We start from the raw sequence: 22566 nt of genomic DNA, 5'->3' as shown, positions 1-22566 counted from the left end.
GAGCCCTCCCCCTGAGGAGGAAGGAGCGGCAGAGACAAGGTGTGATGAACTGACCCCAACCCCCATTCCCAGTCCCCCTGCACTGCTCGGGGAAGGAGGTAGAGAATTCAGGAATGAAGCTGTACCTGGGAAGAAGGGAGGGGTGGGGGGAAGGTGTTTTAAGATTTGGTTATATTTCTCGTTATCCTACTCTGATTTGATTGGTAATAAATCAAACTAATTTCCCCAAGTCGAGACTGTTTTGTCCGTGACAATAACTGGTGAGTGACCTCTCCCTGTCCTTATCTCAACCCACAACCTTTCAAAATATTTTTTCTCCCCTGTCCAGTGGAGGAGGGGGAGTGACAGAGCAGCTTTGGTGGGCACCTGGTGTCCAGCCAGGCTCAACCCACCACAGTAAAAAATTCTGTTTTCAGTGCAAATGGGACAGTGTTTAATGAACTGAGAGTGGAAAACACAAATAAACCATGGCATGCTCTTAGTGTGTGAATATCTACTTATTCATATCTTCATGTTAAGTTTGAAAAGTCTTCTTTTAGACAGGTAGAACTTAATTGTTTTATTAGAGATGTGTAGGTACTAAATAATTGAAATAGTCATGCATAATTCAAATAATTGCTTCCAGTAGATAGCTATTCTGATAAATATCTGACAGAAATGCAGATTGAATACTTTTCCCTGATACGAGGATTTTTTTATTTTAAATTCATGGATGGTTGTGTTAATTTGCATAATGGCATAACTGTACCAGCAGGTTACAGGTGATGACTTGGGCTCTGATGCTACCTGATGCAAAATGACCCATCTCTTACTTTAGGTTGCAGGCTGCAGCTAATGGAATTCAAACCTATAAATATTGTGCAATTATAAAGTTGAAAAGAACCTGTCTTGAAATGTAGTAGCCAATTAATACTCATTTTTCATTGTAATAAATGCAAATGCCTGGGTTAGATACCGTGAAGGTCTGTGCTACAGATGTTTACCAAGAGCTACTTTCTGTTTCTGAATAAGATCATGTATGGCCATCAAAACTACAGTGGTTGAATAACTTCTTGGAGTGCATTGAACAAAACTGACAATATCTGTTACATGTGGTTTGTTTTCTTTCACACACATCCTCTCCCCAGGAGAAGGAACTGAACAGGTAGGATAAAAATGCATCTGGTAAGATACACTGTTCTGTCTTAAATGCATTCACTATATTTATGATGAACCTTCTTCAGTTTCATCAGTCTGCAAGGCCCTCTTTTCCACTGACATACCTTTACAAGACCATCCCTTCCCTCCTGGTCACCTTGCTTTTTAATGTTTCAGACTGAGATACCTTTTTCTTCTTCCTAACATACAGAGACACAGGTTTGTTGTTTCTGAAGTCTCTTATTTTCAGTCCTGAATGATGAGGGGGAGGGAGAGGAGAGAAAGAAGAGGAAGCTGAGGAAGGGGCAGAAAACAGGAGGTTTTTTCCAGAACTGAAAGCCCTAATAGAATTTTGTGAAATTGCCTCTGGGATTATTTCAAGATACAGAGAAGAATTGACTAGTGGGATAAATAGAGGGCTAGATATTCAACAGAAATGTTTAGGAAACATAAGGGTTTGCATTTCCTTGGTGCATTATTGATAAAGACGTCTATTGTCTATGTGAACAAGAGTAGAAAAAACCACAAATCCTCGAAGTTCACAGGCCATGTGAAAATTCTGCCATGGCTTTACAGATCTAAGTATCCTGGATTGAATTGGAATCATTAGCTAAATTTGGATTGCTTAAATGATTGAGGCAAGGTTTCGGTGACTTTTGAAACCTGTTCATCCCTCCATTTTTGAAACTCAAGAAGTAAACATGAACCAGAGGTGCCGAAGCAATTTCTTATATACTCTGTTCGGTTTACACTTCATTACCCATATCTCTTGCCTAGGCATGTAGATACTATTATTTTCTAGGAAATTCTGAGAACTATATTAGGTTTTGGATGCAGTTGTCAGGAAAGGACATCAGAGAAGATAACTAATTTGTACCAACCCAGTCTCCTGTAATATTGCTGGACAGAGTGGGAAGTAGCTGTGTAGCAAATGAAATTCAGAAGGTTCTTAAGGTCTCTGTACAAAGTATTTATTTTTTTAAACATAATTACAGTTGTATTTAATGAAGTAGCAGAACTGTAAAGCTGTCAGGAAATGCTGTGGCAACAACATTTCTTGAAGGAGCGTATTAAATAGTAATGATGTCAAACATCTGAAAGAGTGAGCAGACCTTGCATGCATAGTTTTCTAGTCATAGGAAATTAAAAAGGGGTTGGAATGTTGCCAGTTGACTGACTATAGGGAAAAAAAGAGACCCATAATAAGCAACAGTTGTAGTTACAATATTTGCTGAAACCAACACACATTAAGTAATAATGAAAGCAACCATCTAAAAATACTGGCAGACTATATGGAACAGCTGAGCTGAAGAATCTGAATAATAAGGATAAAAAAAAAAGGAACTATTATACAGCCAATGAGCTGCCAAAGAATAAAAAGCTCCATTGGAGATTAAATGGCGAGATCCATTTCAGACAAGTATTTATAAAATAAAAAGTGTGAAAGGAAAAGAGTTAATTCTTAGGTTGTGTAAATGACAAAATCTTCACAGGTAAAAGGATCTCTTCAAAGAACTTATTTAAGTAGACTTCTAAAGCTTTTTTATTTTCTTGCAGTTATTTAATTAGGAAAAGATGTGGGCAAGGAAGACACTTGTTAACACACTGAAATACAGCATGGTGATGGTTTTGTAGAAGAATCTTACATGAAATTATTTTTAAAATGTATGGAAGTCTTTAAATTTCCTTCTAGCCAAGGGGACCTTATTATCTTTACACTAAAGAACTTAAACCTAATAACCAATGACACTGGGATCTTGTGCTTGCTTGTAAGAATTAAAAGGGAAATTCAAGAAACAGGATTAGCTGAGGATTTTTTAAAAGATTCCATATGAGTGTTAGCAATGGAGGTGTTGAATAGGTGCTATGTCTTTTTGGTTTTCATCCCATATGTACTCTAGCAAAGTATTAGACTATCATAGCCACTGGGGGAAAAAAAAGTCTCATTTTCACTGTTATAAAAAGGCCAGATAAATCTATTAAAGTCACTGGGATTTGACTGATAACAACACAACGCAGATCATTATTAAGCCTTATGATTACATGCAGAATATACACTTCTATTAAAGAAAATATATGTTCACTGTTAAAATGGAAATGAGGATTTGAAATGGACATTGAAGTGCAAAATGTACATCCTCTCAATCCCTGCTCTGCTGTTGTATAGTAATGGAAGTGCCTTGAACTTGGCCAGTACTTTGAAAGCAATTGACTGTTCCCCAGAAGCTTCATGTTCTGTTCCGGACACGTCTCCATCTTGGTGTGTTCCTCAATCTCACAATTCAGCCCATCGGCACTCGCAGCCTCAGCTTTCCTCCCTAGGAGTTGCCTGTGGAGTCCAGCGTACTACGCGTTCATAGAGAGCTGAGGAACGTTTCTGACCCTGGGAGAGACCTGGCTTCCACTAGGACATCTGTCAATGGTAGCACCTGCATGTCCCTATTTGCAGATAATATTTAAATATTTTTGGACTAGAAAGAGCATAAAACAAAAGGGGCCACTCACCTCAGTTACGAAGTTGTTTAGCTTCCAAACTCAGGTCTGGCAAAAACCTAAACCAAAATGTTCCCTGGGTATGTGCTGGAACTTGTGCCTAGTCTTGTCCCCCCGGACTTGAGCAGTCCAGTCTTATTCACCTCTCTCTGTTCTAAGTATTGCAGAATGAGCCTTAGGATTTTGGGGTGCTCTGGTGCTCAGACCTGTGATATGCAATTTTCCCTTTCAACCTGGTCTTTGCTATTAATACTTACATTTATATTACATGATCTGAGGGTACTATAAAACACGTAGGTCTCTGTACCCTGCCTGTATACTAGTTGTATGTATACGTGTAAACAAATACACACATAGACCAAACTCCCCTGTAATCTGAATTCCTTAGAAAGGGCCCAAGGGGGAATAATACAGACAATCTGAATAGGCAGGGGACCTGGTTTGAGAGACTCTGCATTACATGGCCCAGAAGATCAGCCTGAGGTCACTGAACATGGCTAACAGGAGGTTCCCAGTATTCCTTGAATAATCTAGCCTCGCTGTCTTTGCAGGCAAACCTGATATCCTTTAAATGCTTATCTTTTATGAAAAGTTGTTCTATACAACTTTTTTCCCCATTTATAAGGTTACATGATGCATAAAGCAAAGAACATGAAAAAGATTTCCATGTTTGAATCCTCTGCTAGAAGGCAAACTGCCTCTGAAAACCCTAAAAATTACTTGCAAAACCTTCTGAAGGTTATGACAGACCTCCTGCTTCTTTGTTCTTGGTGGTGGTAAAAGCTGGACTCATGCCCAGTGCAGGGAACATAGTGTAAATAGCATTGCTGCAGATTGCTACTGGATTGTTCAAAACATCAGATGGCTAGAATATGTTATTATCAACAAGCTGTTTACTGGCCAATCAATTACAAACTCTGATAGAGCACTAGGCATTTTATTGTAGGCCAGCCAAATGGATGGAGAAAACATATGTCAATCTCTCCGTTACTTTAAGGGGCAAATTCTGCTCTTCTGCTTCAGGACGTTGCAAAATCTCCCACAATGGAACCACACCGATGTTAGTATGGGAGTCTAGGATCTGTGGCAGCGCTGTGGGAATCACTCGGACAATGCAGTTCTCAGATATTTGGGCAACTTTATGTCAACACACATTTGCATAATAAGAGTACAGCTGAGGCATCTGTGGGTAGTCCTCCCCTCAAAGGGGTTTTGAATGCATGAGTTTCTCAGTCTGTGTGCAATATAGGAGCAGTCAGGAATTGTTGATTGCCTTTTACATTTGTGTTAGTTCTTACATGAAGTGAAGTTTTGAGTCTTTTGTTCTCCTTCCTCTTATGTTTATTTTCCTCAAGTCTATAAAATGAAATAAGTCCATTATCTGCAATCCCAAACTGGAAAATACTATCCAGAATCAGATGCTTCCAGAGGAAGTTTTCCAGCTTAGATAGGGAAAAAAATATCCGTTTGCTCACAGTACCTTAATCAATAATGTGTCATTAGAAGGAGATTTTTTCACCCCTGGTACTTGGAATTTCCTTCTATTTTTTTTCTGGAGAGGGTTTGGTTGCAATGGGGAACAAGATTTAGAGAAGTAGAACAGAGTCATTATAATAATGAGAAGAAAATAAAGCCAACTTCCTTTGGAAAAATCTGTGGTTATATTGGTGCAAGCAGTTATATATATCCTGTCCAAAGGACTCTTGGACAATGACTAGATGCAACAGGTCTCATAAATGTGCAGTCATTCAATACGGCTACTTATGTCACCGTATGTCTGTGACTTGCAGGCAGTCTTGGAGTTTCTCACCTGCTAAAATTCAGTCAGACGTGATCCAAACTGATGTTCTGAGTTGGAAAGGAAGAGAGAAAACTCTGCCTTTGAAATCCTATTAAATATTACATAGGATAAAAAAAAAAAAAAAAAAATTGAAAGTGTTCACTCTTCAGAAACATACACTGAAAAAAGCTACATTAACTGAAGGGCTAAGCAAGTGAAGAGGTCTTTCTACCTCCTCTTGGCTCCAAAACCAATAATGTGCTAATGCTGAAAAAAAAGTATTAAAGGGAAAGAATATAAACAATTGAGAAGTGTATGATATCTATATTCCAAAACTATCTGATTTAAAGTGTTAGAAAAGTTGAATAACTTCTTACTGATCATTCCCTTTGGGTATTTTTTGCCACCATCTGTGAAGGTGACCAGTAAGTCACTCTGCAAGTCATTCTTGAAAATACCAGCAAAAGGGAGAAGAATGTCGTCTGCAGTGAATATATCATCACACAAAACTGGGGACCAAGGATTGTCTATGTTCAAAAGAAAGAAAGGCTACCTCCTATGGAGATGATGAGCTCTGGAAGAAAAATAAAAAAAATAAAAGCATACCTCCTTTACACTGAAAAATGTTCATGGAAGTGTCCTACAATGAAAAATTCAAATCCTTGCCCAAAACTCACTACTTAGATTTTTTTTTTTTTTTAAATTTGAGCAAGAAGCAGTTAAGATTCCCTGCCCCCCCCCCTTATTTTTTTTGTTCAAAATGGCCTGAAATGGTGCTCCAGTTCTCCAGTTGTTTGTAAATCAGCACAGTTCTGTTGGTTCTAACAGACTAAGGCCAGCAAGACCGGAAGGACTCGGCCCAGGCAATAGAAAAATCACTGCCACTTAAACTATGCATCAGCAATGCCTAATTTTAAATTATACACTTAGTCTCAATGAAATATTTTTCTTCAGAACAAAGTTGATGAAATTTACTTAAATACATCTTGAGCAGGTGGGAAGATAGGAAAATTGTTGAGCTTCAAAATGCATTTTTCTCAAAAAGTAGAAGCAGAACTAATTTTAGCCACAGTTGTTTTAAACAAATAAAATAAAATAGGTAATGCAAGCAGCTCTAGTTATGCTTATAAACAAATATCTATTAACATACATAAGCCATACTCTGCGATCTGCCAGAGATGTGTTCCTTTCAAAGCATTTTTTTTCCCCGGGAATTATTATAGGGATGGATGTATGCTGGGATTTCAGAAATATGCACAGTTTAAACATGTGGGATAGTATATAGGATGGGAAGGATGGAGAAGTAGGACTGGGTTTTGGAAGCCAGCTTTATGGAACCATTCGCTATTCTGAAAGATCACAGCCAGTTCATCCATGAGATTGAATACCCAATGCAAAATTTTTAGTGTGACCGTTCAGGCTGCCTCTTTCTCAATGGTTACATTTTCACTGGCATCATCATCTTCTTCAGATGAATTGGAACCCATAAAATCATTCAAGGGTGAAGGATGGAAAAGCAGGGAGATGGTGAAGGTTAGCGGAGCAGGTTATTAAACAAATGGTAACAGGACTCTGAAATGATGGGAAGAGAAACAACGGATAGTGGCAGTGCTCTGCTGACAGTCCCAGAACCACAGAAATTTTTAGGAGTGGGAGGAGGGCAGTTACTTGTGCAGGTGATGGAAGCTGAGGACGTGATATTAGCATTCCTAACCTTATCAGTCACTTCAGAAATATGCCCGGAGCAGCCCTGTTGCTTGATGTAAGTATCTCTGAAGTAGCTGGTGTTCAATCTTTCGTATTCTGTGGACTTCTGATCAAACAGAAGATGGACTCTACTAGCATCTTTTCTCCTTCCTCTTCTTCAAAAGTTTAAATGATAATTGATAACTACTACAGGCCGTGCAAGAGTTTAAAGGTGGGATACCTGTTCTAAATCTCCTTTCATCCCTATCTTTATTATGACTCAGACAAAATTTGAGGCACTGTGAAAAAGAGATGCCAACATGACCACGAGAAGGAGATATCTCACATTAAGCAGCAACTTCTACAATCTAGTAAAAGTGTAGGGCAGATCCAGGAGCAAAACTTCAGCTGATAACACTACACAGCTCTGGTTTCCCTTCTTCAACAGTTAGATGTTAATTAATGCTATTGAGAGGCTTTCAAATTGAAATCAATGGGACTTTCATTATTCACTTCAATAGGAGTGGGATGAAGTTCTAAATAGTAAATGGAACAATGAAAATCTAAGAAAACAAGAGGCATGCTAATGTGTGTTTTGTTTAAGAATTCTCAGTTTCATTGGCTCTGTTTAACAAGCAATTGAAGGCAACCTGCTTGGGGGTGTGTGAAAGTGTGTGTGTCTCATGGGAATGGAAGACTATACACCTTTCCACTAATGCTGGATGGAGACAAAACTAGAGGCAAACAATTTAGACTGCATGCAGAAAGTGTTGGAACAAGTGCCTTCTAAAGTAAAAAAAAAAAAAAAAGTGCATTAAGTGTTGTGTGTGTTTTACCAGCTTGGGGTTTTTGGAACCATTAAATACAAATAGAATGAATAATTTAACATTTTACACAGTATGTGCATCTTGCACCACTGAGTTTTTGGAACAGTTTCACATAGAGAAAATGTAGTGGGTGCTTGCCTTGCTGTTCTGTAATTTTACTTTGTCCGTATTTCAGTTATATTTCAAAGCAAATACTGTTCCTAGTTGCGAGGTGAATTTCATTCAGGTAAGCTAGTGCTTGGGTTTTTTTGTTCCTCTGTTTTAGCAATTTAAAGTATGAGATATGGAGAACAGTATGAATATTTCTAATGATCTTAAGCTAAATGAAGCCCTTTCTCTGTTTATTCTTCCATCCAGATTCATTGGTACACAGACCCTGTTCTACTTCACTCTGGGACAGTGTAAAACACTTTGCAGTGAAGAAGTGTTTACAGATGCTTTGTCTGGGAATAGCCACCGGAGATCTCCCATTTCTCAGTCCTGCAGATTCTTTCTGCTCCTCCTCTTCACATTTACACAATATGCACCTTCACATCTCATTTCCCCTTCCTTTTGTCCTTGATGTATTGCTCTGCAACAGTCAAGAGTTTTGCAAAGAAAAGTTTAAGATCCATGGCTACTTTTTGTTATTTTCATAAATGTCTGTCAGAGGATCCAAACAAAATGTTCTTAACAAAACTTCATTGAAAATTATTGTGAAGTCGATCTGCTCCTGGGAGTAGTTATTCTAATTCCCAAGTTTTCATCCTGCCTCTGAGCGGACTGGGATGTACAGCAATACCCTCCTATTAGTGATTCTTAGGGGAAGAAACCCAATATCATGGGCTGCAAGAGAGCTACAGAATACTCTAACTAGGATCTCAAGGCAGATTTCAGACCTAGACAGATCAGGGGGAGAGATTTACCTTTCTTAAAGGGGCCACTGACTCATTAGAGTGGATTAGAAACAGGCAAACCCAAAGACATATTAGCTTACAGAATGAAAGAATCAGTGATCAGTTCAACCAGCCCTCGATTTTGGTGAAAAGCTCAAACACTGCAAAAAATCCATTTATTAAATGTTGCATTTGAGTTTTTTGAACCAGAAATAAAAATATATTTCTTTCAAAAAACATAGATTATTAAGAGAAAATTACTTAAATAGCAATGGAACTTTTAGAAATGATAAAAAATGGAATGTTTTGATTTCCCAAACCAATGTTCTTCTGCAAATGTTTATTTTTACAGAAGTTTCTGAATGATGACTCTTTCATCATAATATCAGATTAAAAATTCTCTCCATGTCTTAAAAATCTCTGTGGACAGGAATGACTATTTTCATCTCAGTTCTGCCATCAGTCCTCTAAAAGCTTTTTATTTTACACGTATATGAGCATGCCTTCCAGTAGCAAGGTTAAGTCTATTAACCTATTGTCGAGATTATTTGAGACAAGGACAAAACAAGAAACTCTGCAGTGGATATTACTGTTTTAAAGGACTCTAAACTGTTTCTATCTCAAAGTACATCTGCTTATCTGCACATTTTTATTGAGAATAAATCACTATGCTTAAAAATGCTGTATTTGGATAAACTCTGTATTATTTTCTTTCTGCCTGCAAAATGGTTGATTCCTTGCATTGAATAAAAGCTTAAGTTGGATCTGACTGTAAAGCTGGGAGAAATATTTTCACCTGGAGAAAATGGTGACATTAATATTGCTCTCGTTGCTGTTCCAGGACTTCTGAGTACTACTGTTTTAGTCACTGAACCTTCTAAATGAGTAACATGACTGACACCAGGAAAAAATTTCCTACCCTTTGTTTTGTCCAATTTGCCATTGAAACTCTCTTCTGTTCAGCAACAGTTGTTTCCCAGAGCTTGCTTTTCGGTACCTGTAAGGGATCAGTATAAACTCTATCAGCCGTAAGCACTGAGGTAGAGTGGTACGGAATGTCAGCCCTCCACGTCTGAACAGCAGAGCAATCAGGTTTATGGTTCCGTGTTGTATCAAGTACATGCTTTTCGCCTGGCCAAGCCTCTCACCTGCTTCTTTTGCATCTGCAGTTGGGCATTTTTCTCTCACCTGGAAGATAGTAACTATGTGCTGTCCAACTCAGACTAAAGGCGTAATATTTTACCTTTTTTTTTTGCATGAGTAGAGCGTAGGCTCGGCAGATCAGCAGTGCTATAAACTGCTGTTCATCTGATACCAACCAACACCTCATGCCAATGGCAAAGTCAGTGAACAGCATTAGTGGTAGCTCTCGTGTCCCAGCTGGGACCTGTGCTTCGCTGTGGCTTGAATCAGTAAACTTGCCAAGTGAAAGGCCAGGAATAAGGTGGGCTTAATGAGTGAATAATGAGTAGGCAGGGACTGATCCAGCCTGACTTTTGAAATGTCTTGATCCAACCAAAGCGAATGCAAGAGCAGAAAGGAATGAAAGCACCCAGCGATGAAAACCAACTACTGTTAATATGTGTTTGGAGAAAGCCATTGGGCAGGAAAGACCAGTACAGGGACTGAATTCCCGTGTAATTGCACTGGCAAAGACGACAGACGAGCGGGCACGTGGCTGCTGCTCTTCTGAAGCCATCCGCTGCTCTGAGGCCCTGTTGTAATTGCTGCTGGCAGGGAGGAGAGGCGGGCTGCAGCGGCAGGGACAGGCGACTTAAAACACACGTGGTGGGATGTGTATTAACCATGCTGTTTTCATTGAAGGCAGTAGAGTAGTTTACTTCTCAGCTATCAGTCCAGCTGGTTACGGTGGCAACTGCCAATCCATTGTTAACAGAGGAAGCAAGATGAATTACTCTTGGACTCAAAGTATCTGAAATAATAAAAGCCGTAAATAGTCTGATAGTCAGTGTCCTGCTACTTAATACGAATTCTATCTTCTAAAGTGAGTTTAGTGTTTACTGTTCGGCAGGTTATGATAAGGGTCTGCATGGGATGTTTTGTAAGAATTCAATTAGCTTGTGTTGTGAGTTAACGTCATTTGCATGGTAATGAAACCTTCTTTCGACAAAGTGTTGAAGGAAAACACACTAATTAGTTTTTTGAACAGCACCTGACATTCATAGGGCCCAATGGTGATGTTGGCTAAATGCCTGCATGACTGATGCCCCTTTTTTAGAGCTGGCCAGCATTTTTCTGTCTGTGAGTTTATGAGAAAAACAAGCAAACAAAAATCTCCCCAGTCCCACAACAGCTTCTTAAAATGATACAAAGCCAATTTAATGACATTTACCAGTCATCCCTGTCCTTCCTCTCTCTGGATCCCTTCTGCTGCCTCCTCTTTCTTTGATATATCAAATGGTGTTTCTTTTTGCTGTTACAGACGTACATTACTTTTCTTCCTCTATTATTTCTTGTTCTGTATAAAAAGATGTCTCCTACCTTCTAGCATCCCCCTATGATCCTCCATGCGCTATTCACCTGTACTGTAGGAATCACCATGGCAGCGGAACGGCTGCCAATAAGCTGCTCTCTCCTTTTTCCATGCAAGTGGCCTCCAAATTGCTGACCAGTGAGAGAAAATAAGTTACAACAAAAAATGGGCTGGCACAGGTTACTTCCCCGCTGGGGTTCCTGAGAGGAGCACAATTGTATTTAGCCCTTCCTTAGGAAACCACCCTGCTCCACAATGAATAACACAGCAGAATAAATAAAGCCGAAATATTCTTTCAACCACCATCACTAACTTGAATTAAAAAAGGGATTTCATCTTCTGATCAAATTTTGTTCAGATTTGATCCCACAGTGTTTCTAACAGGTTTGTCCGTTCTTTTCTTCCCCCACCTCCCCATGTGTTTGTTCGAAAGCTTTTTGTTCACAAAAGTTCTCACGAACTCAGGTGCATTTATTCTGAGGGAAATTGTCATGCTGGAATTGGCTGCCCTGTAATTTTTTTTTTACTATCTTTCCTCTGTAAATGCTTCTATCTTACAATTAGGAAATAGCTGTGAACAAGGTAACTAATGAAGAAATTGCAGTAGCAGTTACATTACATATGGTGGAAGGTTTGCTGCCTCATCTGAACAGGCATCTTTTGCACGTGTGACGTTTGTGTTACCTCACCACGATTAGATGGTATCCGAGCATGGAAGAAAGGCACTAAAAGGCACCATGAAAAGACATAGCTGTCCACTGACAGACCTGGCCTTAGGCAGACCTGCAGCCACCACCTGCCTCCCCACACCCAAAGACGCAGCCACCTTGGAGGCCTTCCCTGAAGGTTTTCCCACTACTACAGAGATCTCTTGAACACAGAGATGCCTGTAACAACTGCAAAGGAAAAGGAAATTTGCAATAATTATGTATTATTTGAAGATAGACAGCGATTTGATTTAAACAAAAGCTTGAGTTTTCACCTCTTAGCTGAGCTACTGAGTGCCCTCACAAGGCACTGCCCACAGTCAGGTCAGCTACTACTGTTTAACTGATGGCAGGTAACTAGACGTCTTTATGTCCTGGCTTATCCCTAACCCATATAACAATTATCTATAACAGCTGTCCTGGCTGGGAGGAAGGAAATGATTCCTCCATTCATTTGGTAGACTAAGATAAAGTAAGAATCCATTTATTCCTATTGAGTAGGGAACATCATTGTTTTTATTGTTTCCACAATACATTGATGTTATAATAGTACTTTGAAACAGGTTACCATTTTAACCTACCCTAAGAATGCTGTAAGCACCTCTCCACTATAAAGAGAATGGCTGTAGTGTGGCTGAATTAAACACCGAGCTTATGGGGGAAGAGTCAGTCCTTGTTGCAGTGCTTCTTCTTGCTGCAAACACTGTGAGAAATGCTCCAAAGCCTGGCCGCTGCCAGGAAGGTACGCACAGACATCTGTGGGCGAGTTATTCCAACGAGCGTGCAGCAGCTCAGCCAGCTGCCAGACAAGCTACCCACAAGTTGTTTGACTTTGGGTGGTGGTAGAATGCTGGTCAAAGAAAGAGAGTTCATGGCACAATGGGGAAGGTTGTTTTCTTATTCTTGTTCTTGCTCTCTTTTATTATTGCACTTATTTTATCTCATCTCTTAGCGCGTTCATTGTCTACTACGTAATTGCTATAATATTCAGCAGCAACACAATAATACTTGGTGCATTTTCTGAAATGGAAATCCTCTCAGTCCTCAAAAACACCTAAGTGAGTGTATTTTGTATGAGAGTTTAAGGATAAATAAGCAGCTGTAAGGCATAGCATATCCTTTCACGTCTGTCATATCCAGGCAGGGTCTAGGGCAGCTGTGCTATTCTGGAAAAGCAGGCAAAGCCGCTCCTGATTCTTTCTCTTGGTGAATCCTACCATCAAATCCCAGATCTTCTAGCCCTCTTTCAGAGATAGCATGTCTTCATTATACTGCTAATAAAAGTGGAATAGGGGAGTGGGGTGGTTTGTAGTAAGAGGAATTTCAACATTTTTAATTCATTACTAAATAACTGATACTGTCATTTCCAAGTACTCCAAAACTGGCATTTTTTTTAATGCTTCATCCATAAAACTTGACTTTTTTTTTTTTTTTTTTTTTTCAGTTAAAGCCTTAATCCTGCAAGCTCTTTTACACACATATATATGTAGCCCTGATAATGGACTGAGAATTTTACAACTTCTCACAGCTTCTCTCTTTCTCTTGAATTTTCTCAAAATAATAAGCAGAAAAGTCTCATTGTCCTGACAAGCTCATTCAGGCACGGGTTTTTGGCTGTAATTTGCCATTATTAATTGGAGCATTCTGTTCTTACACAGGAAAGGGCTGAAACAGAACTTAAGTACTTTCTGCATCATGAAATAAGTCAGGTGAAAAACATATGTCTAACCTATATGTTCTGTTTATTTAGCAAGCTGGTGACTCAGTCTATGCTAATGAAGACTACAAAGGACTGTGAATAATGGAGAAAATTTGTGTTCATCTGTCCAAAGCATGATGTGTTATTTTTATTCAGGATTTATAAAATCACCAAGGCTACAGCTAGAAAATGAAGAAAAAATCAGAGCCTCAAATAATTGTGATTTTAAAAAGAATAAGGAATTATAGAGCTTTTTTGACTGCACTCAGAAGATGGCATGTTTCACAGCAGGGATTTTGATGCATTCTGTAGAGTTAAATTTCTTACTGAAAGCCAGGCTAATGAAAGTGGATGTAGTATCTTTGCAGGTAGGGTTATTATGTTGCTGTTTAAAATCCCACAGTAGAAAATTTTGGGAGGGTGAGCAGGGGCCTGTTAAATGTTTTACATGGTGGCTCAAGGAGTAGAGTTACTGCAAGAATACAGAGGAACTCCCTAACCACTAGCCAGAAGAGACTTTTTGGCTATCTGCGTTCAATTTACCTTTTACGTACCACAGGCACTCATGAAAACAAGGAACATGGAACAGTATTACAAAAATCTTTGTAATGAACTGGCTTTCACTCCACCTTATCTGGAAGATTTGTGTGATTTCTCATGAGCTATTGACATACCATAAACAACAGTTCATGGCAACATGAGCTGTTGAGATACCAGATATTTAAATGCTGCTTCAGAATCAATAGTATAATTTTCAAAAGGCATTTGTGGTGTACCTGTGTTACTATATACTGCAATTCTTGACACGGGCACGTGCAGATGGAGAATGTCTCTTGTAAGGACTCTCTCTGTGTTCTGAAGTGCATTTAGAAACCTTCCTGAAGTGTGCTGTAATTACACATGCACACAAACACAGCAGCAGGGTCTGAGGTCTACTGATCCTGAAGATAGAAAGGACATTAGTTAAATGCCTTCCTACTTGTTACAGCCAAAGAAATGGCATAATTCAGCATTACACTTAACTGGTCTGTCTGTATAATCTGATATCAGATCAAAATTGAACGATTTAAAAAAAAAACAAGCCACAACAGGCATTTAGAGATGCTGAGTATTGTCATTATTAATTTTAGGTTGGAGGTCTTTTTAGCTAAGAGTATGACCGTGTTTGGGGAAAAGCGGCGCAGAAGCAGTTTGTCTCTTTACAGAAATGTCACATTTAGTGCTTCAGAATCAAAACCCAAAGCAAGAAACTTACAAAATGTAGCTTACAATACTTGATATTTAAACTGTATTTGGTTGATCATGTACATTTTGATATAAAGTAGCATTTCTGTCTAGGGAATTATTGGTACTAGAAAACCACTCAGGGTGCCTAATCACTGAACAAAGTTACACTGCAGTACTGAAGTGACTTACTTTTTGTAAAGCATTCAAGGATGGAAAGCTATGTGAAAGAGTTATACATTATCTTCATTAGTTTACAGTATGAACATGGTTCTAAAAAATTTTCCTCTGCTTACTAAGAGTTCAAGCTGCTTTTAATTGTCAGGGCAATAGCTTTCTTTCAGACTGAGATGGGCACTCCTGTCTTTTTAAAATCTATTTCAGGACTGAAAAAAGAAAACTTAGTTAAAAATGAATGAATACAGAGGACAGTATAAAGGTGAAATGGATAAGAAAGTTAATATAAAGTGACAGTGTGACTTAGGCATAAAATATATTTTTTTCAAACAGCATTTTTTATCAAAATCTAGTTCTATCAAGTATACTGGGATTATTTCAAGTGAAATAATATTAGGTCATTGAAAAGGGAAAATTGAAACACTTTCTGCAAATTCTGCCCTTAGAAGTACTTATGCAGCTTATAAGGGCAGAATTCAGGAGAAGGTGTTCCCAGGCCCTACAGCAAAACTGCCCCGTGAGTCAGGAAGAGAAATCAATGTGTCCAAGTTCAGGAATGAGTTCCAGCAGTAGTGAAGAGTCTTTCTAACCTTGTGGTAGAACAAAGATGATGTGTTAGCTAGGAGTCCCTTCTGGAGGACGTTTTATTCAGAATGAAAACAACATCAAATCATATTTCCCTGCAGGCTTTCTCCCTCAAGTGTTCTCTACGCTGGGATCTGTTTGGTAACCTGATGCATTTTGTCCTAAATGGCACTTTCTAAAATTTATGTCATGATGTGGCCCTTTGTGAAACCGAACAAACACAGTCTAACAGCACAGCTGGAAGTCTTGTTGTGATACACCCTGAGTTTATGTGATAAGAAAGGTCCTACCTGAACATTTCTCACTTGACTCTCCGGATCAATGGGCCCCACATTGGGGTCTCTCCTCAGAAAAAGGTTTTACAGCAGGAGCTGAGGAGGGGAGAGGACAGCACAGCAGTAGCTGAGAGCCAGGGATTTCCCCCAGCAGCCTTGCACAAGGCTCTCCCTTTTCCTCTTGCCTCCTTGCACCTCTGCCTGAGTGCTCCAGCTACCCCCTTCTGCCCTGGGGTTGTAATAGTGCCGTGACGGGTCTGGGAGGCTGAGTGTGGCTGGGAGGCAATAGTGAGGGGCGCAGTAGGAGGAAGAAGAGGAAAAAACCATCTTCAGAAATTACTGGATGCTAATATCCTAAATTTTCTCCTCTCTCAGAACTGTTCTGATATATCCAGGTGGTGTAATGAGACATCTGATTCAGCTGGTCTCTTCAGGGTCAACCATTGTGAGGAGGAAGAAGGTATCGGCCAAAACCAACTAACCTGCCGTGTCAGATTTCTTCTTGGGAAAATATCCAAGGTTCATTAGTTATTAAAGAATGCCATGAGGTCTTGACTGGAATAGTACAAAGACCACAAACGGTTTTGGATCCTGGCTGCAGTGAAATAAGTGGTAATTGTGCTATGGAGCTGAATGATAAAGAATTTACTGCTGGTTACTGAAAAACACTTAACTTTAATTAATTTTGCTCCACCTACAGTACTGATTTTGAATATTGAGGTGTATGAAATTGAAGATTTAATGAAACTATTTCTATTAGGAAAAATTAAGTGGTAAAAATTTTGAAGGAAAGATGTTTATCAATATTTAACATCTGTGAGAACTGTAAGAGAAGACTATTACTAACTTAGCTTAGAAAGAACAGAGGGTTACTTGAACCTAATCAATATCTTGTAAATCCCAAAGTATCTTGAAGACAAAAACTGTACCATATAGACTCTTCTTGGAATGGATACTATACACCTGAGCATTAATCATGTCTATCTGTCCTACACAGCTGTGTATGTGATCATAGCAAAAAGTTACTATAACTCACATGAAAATAAAATAAAAAAAATAAATAGAAAAAGTTGGGTTAAAATTCTGAGAAAAGACTGGGAATAAAATAAAATTTTTAAAAAGGGACTAAATATGTAGAAAAATAGTTTTTTCAAGTGATATTGTTCTAACTCAAATATCTATAGAAAAGAAAACTTTCCTGACAACTACAGTTACAAATGTTCATAAAATATTGTCTGAATTCAGTCAAAGCTTCCTCACTTATTTTGCTTTGTAATGGAAGCACAGCGCAATATTAAATGTGTTCTGTCATGCACACTCCCTTTGGATTACAGGGTGAAAAGTAATTTTATCATATTTCATTTTATATGGCACCTTTAGCCCTAAATTCACATTTAAGTAGCTAAAACAGAGCTTGGTTTTGAGAAATCAAATAAGACATTGCTTGAGCACATGTTTGTCCCATTGACTTTACTAAAACTTTAGCACAAGCTTGAAAGCTCAACAAGAATTTGAGTGCTATCTTGAATAGGTGTGAGAGACTGAAAGAGTTAATGTCTCAAATATTGTGGTGGGGCAAGTTCTGCAGAACAACAAACTCGACTTAACAATGAACCCTGCACAGCAAGGAACGACAGGTGAAAAAAAGCCGATCAGCACAGGACATCGGCAACAGGACACAAGGGCGTGCCGGAGGGTGCGCAGTTCCCTGCTGTGATACGCTGAGGGGGGCAGCTCACCATGGAAGGCCAAAGATCAAACAGGGGTCATGCCTGCAGGGAGGGAGAAGTTACTCCCCAAATGACCCCCAAGCCCACAGACCCATTTCCTGAAGGTTCTGAAAGCACAAACCGCCCATGACACCTAATTAGCCTAATGAGTTCGAGTGCCCACCCGAAGGAGTGACAAGGAGATGATAAAAGGACACGAACTGAAGCCCCAGGTGCCCGTGCCCTCCGGAACTGGACCCCTCGGCTGGTGGGACCAACGCTGGACCCAGGACTGGTGAAATCGTTCTCTTTTCTTTTTTCCGTCTCTCTTTTCCCCATAATCCCTACCCCTCATCCCTTTAGACACAAACTGTTGACCAAGTCTTGGACTAGGAGTGGATCCTAGAGGGTCTGTTCTGAACCTTGTGACCCAACGGGAGGGATCTCCTTATTGTCTTCCCTGACCTGATTCCCAGATAAGCAAGGCCTGTAGTATATGTTTGGTGACGCATGGTTAGCACATATTGCACAGTTTACTGACATAGTGTCATGCCAATTCTTGTTAAGAGCGAATAAATTTGAGTTTTGTGAGTTAAAGGATCCCTGGTGTTGTTTCACCTTAATCCTGACCTGGGAATCAGCAAACCTGAGTCATCGTCCTGAGAAATTGGGACATGAGAATAGGGAACTTTAAACTGTTGGTTTAAAACATAGAAGAGGGGGGATAGTTATCATTTGCTAGAGCCACTGTTTAACAGTTATGAATATCAATTTGCTGACAACATCTGGATACCTGAGTTCATGCAGCAAATCGTGGATAGTGTCATGTTTGTCAGTTTGTGTACACGTGTTTTGGAGGAAAAATACAAAGCAAAAGAAAACTGAAAGAACTAAATAGGCAAATAAATTGTCCACTTTAGAATTTTAATTTTGCTGATAAGACTTTGAAGTACACAACTTATTTAGATGAATGCTGTTTTGGGGAACTGTCAGAGCACACATGGTGAGATGAATGACACGGGGACACGTGGGTTTACACATTTGTTGATTCTACTTGGTTGGCGATATTTATTCTCCAAAGCTGGATTGATAGCACCAAAATGCCTTTGAGGGAAAAATATGAAGTAAGACCCTGTTCTCAGGCCTTCTTCTTTCACACCTCTTTGACAGTGTGAAGAGGCGTGAGAGTCAGTGAAAATAACAGAGAAAATTCGGGCTTGTTAATTACTACTGAGCATATTACTTGCTCTCTTGAGTAATTCTGCTGGAATTGGGGTATAAATCACTGTACCTGGTTGTAAATGTTTTCCAGACTGAGAAGTCTTCTGAGTCTTCTGGGATATTTTGCTGTGTGTGTGTGCCAATTACACTTTTACAACTCATCTCTCTCGTGCACATTTTCCCAGCAGCATCTCCCTTTCCAACTAAGTTATGCTGGCCCAGCAGGCCACAGGATGTGCCTATTAAGCAAGATGACAATGGGTTATGCTCAGAAAGGTCTTTTTTTAAAAAAAAAAAACAACAGTGCAACTGTTTTTGGAGGCGGTGGGGGTTGTGCAACAAAACCCCAGTTCTCCAACTCTGCCATAAGAAGTTTATTGACTGACCTTGCTACTTTACTGTATGTGGAAACCTCTTTGAAGCAAATGCATGTAAAATAATGCAATGCCAGTTCATTATAGTTGTATGCAAAGGCAAAGCTACAGGTTTAGGACCTGGGTGCTGGGAATACCTGACACTGTCTCTTTTGGGTTTGATTGTATGTAATGGTAAAATGCTTTTGATTTACTCACATTGTTTAAAAAGAAAGAAAGAGAGAAAGTGGTCTCTTCTTTAGAGAAGAGAGCACTCCAAAACGCACAGTGGGTCTGAGGTCTTAAATAAAAGTTTAAGTTTTGAGAAAAAAATATTATGCAATTTAGGAAAAGTATGTCTGGGTCTATAAAGCTAACTTTTATTTATTTATTTATTTATTTATTTCCTTTCAGTGCATATTTTTTAGTATACAAACAGAGAAAACACATGTGAGTATATGAACATTTTGCTGTCACTGTACCTCACCAGTGATATCTTCTAGCTGACCTGGACCCAAGTAACTTTTCACTGAATAAATGTATGCTTATATGATGCTGATTTTTTCTCTTATCATCCATCTCCTCTCTTAGCCTGTATCTGGGATGTATGCATTGCCCTGTTAGAGAGGGATATAACATTGCCTATTGGCAGATGCTACTTAGCAGTTTACTTCTGTTTCAGATGCATTTAAAATAAGCTCTTCAGACCAAAATTAAACTGTTGCTCCCTCTCTAGAGAAAAAAAAAAGAATATGCTCACAGCTACATCTGGCACTCAACAATCTCATCAGAGGACTGGAAAAAATCTATTCATTATTAGAAAAATTGCCTATTGTTAATAGAGTAAGCAGTGGATTCCTGTTCTCATCTCAACTGGGAATGAAGCTGGCTTGCCTGTTTGAACAGAGGTGACAAAAAACATTTCTTGATTGAATTCACAGAACATCTGCTTGCACAATCAATCCAGAATATCCTTATGAATAATACTAACTTGCTCTGGATTGAATTACTTTTCTGCATCCAGTGCCAGCAGAACTTATCTGTACACTGACAGACTATCACTGCATATAATGTGAACTTGGGACATATTTTTGTCTCCCTGAGTGTCTTCATAGAGGACAGATGCCTTTTTTGCTTGTTTTTAACCATCTTTCTCTGGTTTTTGACTGAAACAGGATTCAAAAGTCAGACTTTCCATTTTTACTGAATTGATATGCTTTGGTTTGACTACAAAACCAAATTCACATTTGGGGGAAAAAGAAAAAAAAGGTTCCTCAATCATTCCTTTTTCTTCCTTTTCTCTTTTTATTTTCCGAAATATTTATTTTTATTTTCACTTTACTAGAAAACCTACAAGTTACTGCAAAATTTACAATCAGAACAAATATTAATTCAAAGGGTTTCCTGACCAGCCCAGCATTTTGTTGCCACAGACTGTGATCTCCTGTCCTGTTTATTATATCAAAGCCTTAGTTAATTTCAGAGTGAAACTTAACAAGTAATTAACATCATTTGTATATAAGCTAGATGCTTAAAAAAATCCAAACGTACTGTGCTAGACCTTCATGTGGTATCAACGAACAATGGTGTACTGACATTTGGAAGATACAGATTAAACAGGAAAAGGTATTACTGAATGATCTTAACTGTAATACAAAAATAGCTGGTGACTGTAAGAGACAGAATCCCCTCTGCATTAGCTACAAATGGACGGCACTTCTAATTTTTACCTCTTAATTAAAGAAAACAAGACCTGGCAGAAGGGGAGCAATCACAGACGGGTGAAAGTGCACATCTAAAGCCATACAGAGGATCAAGGCTTGAACTGTGAATAAAACCTGTATTTCCTGAGTTTCTGCCTAATACCGTCTCCACGCGCGGATGCTGCCTGTAGGTAATGAAATGTCTGTAGACTTGCATCCCCACCTTTTCTTTCATATACTTCAGTGTGTGACATGAAGGTTGAAACATTCTCAGTGGGGTTCTCAGCTGTGCGTGGTCTAATATTTAGGAATGCCTGTACATTCGTACAGACAGCAGAGTGCTTGATTTGCGATGGGATATCAGAGCACATAAATAGCTAGAGACGCAAGGCGCTGTCAGTGCCTGTAAATACCAGGGAAGCGTGCAATCGAGGTGACTACATGAATGACATAGATGCACTGTTCTGCAGGTGCAGTTTTGCAAAGCCAGGTGAGGGAAAAAGTCACAACACATGAATCATTTTAGCTCATGAGTATAACTCTCTGTTGTCAATTCCAGTTCTGTTTGTCATCAGACAAAGACACTCAAGACAGTAAACCATTACAGCTCTGCATTCTTCAATCCCCAAGGGGGCCTTTTTAAAGAGGCAAATTGATTTTTGCCACCAGACAGTAAGTCATGCATACAAACTAGGAGAGTACTTATGAATCCCTATATTCATTTCCCCATGGTGCTTGGTAAGGTGAGTTGTTTGCCTGATTTGTTTAAGAACAGATTTGGAGAAAGAAACAAAACAAAGCAAAACACAAACCCCTAATGTTTTTAACCCCTGCCTCAAGAATACAATATATCTATCAGCATTCAAATAAATGTTTTCACTCCCTATGGAGGGCTTATATTTCTGGTTTACACAGAATTGATATGATGAAATGGTTTGTCACATGCTGTGTATAGAACTTTTTAAACAAATCTTTACTTGGCTATTTTCAAGAAGAAAAGGGAGAAGAAAGGAACAAAACCCAAGTAAAAGGGATTGATTCTGTTGCTTACCCAGAGATATCTAATGCCTTTTGAGGCACCCTAAGGTCCAAGGTGTTTACTGGAGCTGTGTAAGACCTGTATCATTTTAGACAAGCAATTGGAGCCCAGGTGGGACACTAAATGCTAGAGAACCATGTGGATGAGGGGACAATTGGACCCAGTCAAACAAATTGAAAGCAGACTAGTTAAACTAAGCATATCTCTACTCAAAGAGTAAAACTGAGTTTGTCTTACTCTTCAAATTGAGGAATACTGGATTTTAATAATTTGCACTTCCTCAGAAAATAGTTTTCTTGCTGCGAGGGCCTTTGGTTTTGTTTCTTTTATTGTTTAGGATTATTTGCAGTCATTTAATGTAAATACATAATGTTTTAAAAAGACTGAATAGCAGAGATAATTAAATGTTACTGAGATAGCTGTAGCTTTCAAGTTAGGTTTGTAAGCTCTCAGCGGTGCAAAAAGAGTGAACAAAAAAAGCATCACCTACGCTGACAGACCTGCAGCACACACTGAAAGTCGCACCTCTTGATAGCAGATGGAGCAAAAGTGAGCTTGTAGGAGAAAGCAGGTGGAGGCTGG

The sequence above is a fragment of the Aquila chrysaetos genome, chromosome 14 (assembly GCF_900496995.4).
Source record: "Aquila chrysaetos chrysaetos chromosome 14, bAquChr1.4, whole genome shotgun sequence".
Taxonomy (NCBI): Eukaryota; Metazoa; Chordata; class Aves; order Accipitriformes; family Accipitridae; genus Aquila; species Aquila chrysaetos.
Note: the sequence above shows the minus strand (reverse complement) of the source record.